The sequence below is a fragment of the Solanum tuberosum genome, unplaced genomic scaffold (genome assembly GCF_000226075.1).
Source record: "Solanum tuberosum cultivar DM 1-3 516 R44 unplaced genomic scaffold, SolTub_3.0 scf00181, whole genome shotgun sequence".
NCBI lineage: Eukaryota > Viridiplantae > Streptophyta > Magnoliopsida > Solanales > Solanaceae > Solanum > Solanum tuberosum.
Window position 1 is genome coordinate 623,427 of NW_006239106.1, and position 3,170 is coordinate 626,596.

The 3,170-nt window shown below is 36.0% G+C and overlaps 1 pseudogene; it reads right to left on the reverse strand.

The window, feature by feature from the left end:
- Positions 1-924: 924 nt before the first annotated feature.
- LOC102593273 (cytochrome P450 CYP736A12-like) lies at positions 925-2,550 on the reverse strand (annotated as a pseudogene).
- Positions 2,551-3,170: the final 620 nt, after the last annotated feature.

Genomic DNA, 3,170 nt, shown 5'->3' on the forward strand with positions numbered 1-3,170 from the left:
TGTAACACCTATATTACAAGACACAAAGAAATAACTCTATTGCTCACTATATCAACTTCCTCTAGTTAACATAGACTTCAAGCAAACACAACTAGGCTAACTCTAGCCACAAACTCAACTCACAATCCTTTAAACTGACATGATATATTATCATTTATAATATAGGAATAGATCTACAATATGAGAGCACAAGACAATAAACTCAAATAACAACTTAAGACTCAATCAGGTCCCTCGTTATGTGTAAAAGTAGTTCCTCTTTGAAAATGACTTTTGCTTTTGAATAATCTTGGTTGCAAAAACGAGGTTGTTTCTTGTCAACATATCCATTGTATAAGAGAGACAAAACAACCTAGTAGCATGCCATTGATCGAGGACTGTTGTCCTTTCCGTGCCTCTGCTGCAGTGCCCACCGACCACTGCAGTTTTTGTAGCTGTTGGCTTGTCCTGTAAAACGAAAACTTAGAGGACCAGGTCCTTTTACATGGTCCTATTTAGCTTGTTAATTCATCAAAACCCAAAATACAACAAGCTATATCCTATGTATTGAGGTTGCTACACATTCCACTGTATTCTTGACATTTTATTTATGTCATTGTTCACTTATTTGGTTATGATTTTCTTGATGTGGGAATAGTTAGGTGTCATCACGACTTAGGAAAATTGGGTCGTTAGTCGTTACAATGATGATTCTTCAGTTAGGAACTTTCATCTCTCGACTTGTTAAAACACATTCATCAATAGGAAACAAGAGAGAAGAGGTCAATTGTATATACAATGAGACATTTGGAAGATACCAATTTTATTAGGTGTAGATGTACTGTCAATGCAATATTTGTAGAATAGCAGGGAAAGCACACAACAATCACAAAATCATATAGTAGAACTTTCAATGTTTCTTGTAATAAAATGTTGAAGTTTAGAAATACTAGTTCTCTTACTATATATGATACATTGTATTTGCATCATTTCTTTAGTCTATAAGTAGGAATAGCCAGCAAAGGCTTTTCTCTACATGTTACCATCCCAAACTTCTCATCGATGTCTAAATCACAAGGCTGAATACCATTTGGAAGCTCCCACTCAAAGCAATGCACCAACTGTGCCACCATAAAGGCGAACGATGGTAACTCCCAACCGCATTCCAGGACAGCTTCTTCTCCCAGAGCCAAATGGTAAAAGTTGAAAGTCACGTCCACGAAAATCTATACTGCTCCCAACAAATCTCTCAGGAAAAAACTTCTCAGGGTCAGGCCAAACATTTGGATCCCTATGAATCGCGTAACAATTTATTATGATTCGGGATCCCTTTTGTATGTGGAAATCGTCGACTACACAATCTTCCATTGCCTCATGAAAAAATAGTGGCACTGCAGGATGCAGCCTCAGGCCCTCATTTACAACCATGTTTAAGTAGTTTAAGTTCTCCAAGTCTGATTCTTCTACCATTCTTTCAAGGCCTACCACTTCTTGCAACTCGTTTTGGAGTTTCTTCATCACTTGGGGATGCCTAAGAAGTTCGGTGAGCATCCATTCTTCTGTTGATGCTGTAGTGTCCATTGCAGCCAGAAGCATGTCCTGTATATAAAAGGAAACAGGGGAATTTGTTATATATTAAGCTTATACTAGTATATATGACTTATAACTGGGATGAAAGTACATATATACCAAGAGGATAGCTTTTATGAGATGACGGTCAAACTGAAATTCTGCTTCTCCAGATTGCATTATGTCCATCATGGTGTCCACAAAGTCCTTGGTTTGATCCCGATCATGATACTCGGCATGTTCATCAATAATCCTCTCAAGAAACTCATCAAACACCTTTGAAAGATCCTTGAGTTTGCGATTGAGACCCTGGAGATCAATAACTCCAAGGAAAGGAAAAAAATCTCCAAGATTTGGTGTGGATACTAAATCCACAACATCTTGAACAATAGCTTTGAATCCCCTCTTGTCCAAGTCCTCATCCATGTACTTCTTTCCAAACATCATCAAGCAAGTCAAGTTAGCATTCAAGGACAAAATCCTTGCACTAAGATCAACAACTACGCGATCATGAGCTTCCTTTTTAATGGATTCAATCAGAAGTTGAACTTCTTGCTTTCTCATGGATTGAAATGAATTGATCTTGTGATTGCTTAAAAGGTGAACAGTGCACAATTTGCGCATGTTGCGCCAATACACACCATACTTTGCAAATATCAAATTCTTCTGTCCATAAGACAAATATTGAGATACCTCACTATGAGGCCTACTAGCAAAGATGTGATCATTTGTCTTGAGGAACTTCTCGACTGCATCAACAGACGAGGCAACGATTGCAGGTACCAGTCCCAATTGCACATACATAATAGGACCATGTTTCTTGGCTAGTTTTTGTAAATCTTTGTGTGGATTTTTACCAGCTAACAAATGAAGATGTCCTAAAATGGGAAAGCCTGTTGGACTTGGAGGAAACCTTTTCCTCTTGTGAATGTTTAGTAGCACATACAAGGCATATACAACTAGAAAAACCACTAGACTTGCCCATATCAAAGTCATTGAGTTAGAATAAGGAAATCCAATATCCAAAGTTATATTTACAGGAACAAGTTCTGTATTGATAATCTTATACTTTTCGAATGCTAATTAGCAGGTATCTACTTCTTTAATTTCTATAGGAATAGACTTTAATAATGTGTAGGCCGGCTGGCTTCATTTATTTATCACAAAAGACTTTTTTATTTATGTTATCCGTTAAAAGTTTGACTCATCTATGCAACTTCCGTATGAGAAAAGGCTCATCCATATATCATTATATGGGTTAACGGAAAACCCATCTGATTTCGCAAAACCATTTTATCCACGTAACGAACAATGATTCAGCCACATCATTAAATTTTTTAAAAACAAAAAAATCAGTCAAATTCTAAAAACCCATTTGATTTTTTACAAACCTACCCGGAAAAATTATGTGTATTTTTTTATAATAATAATAATAATAATAATAATAATAATAATAATAATAATTTTTAAAAAATGTCCTATATTTTTAACGTTTAATTTTGAAGCAGAATGCATCCATCATGTTACTCCGGAATTTGAATGTTCAAATCACTAAAGTAACGACACAAGAATGATAGGTAAAGGTTTTTGAGACTAACTTACATCCACGGACACAGAATAAA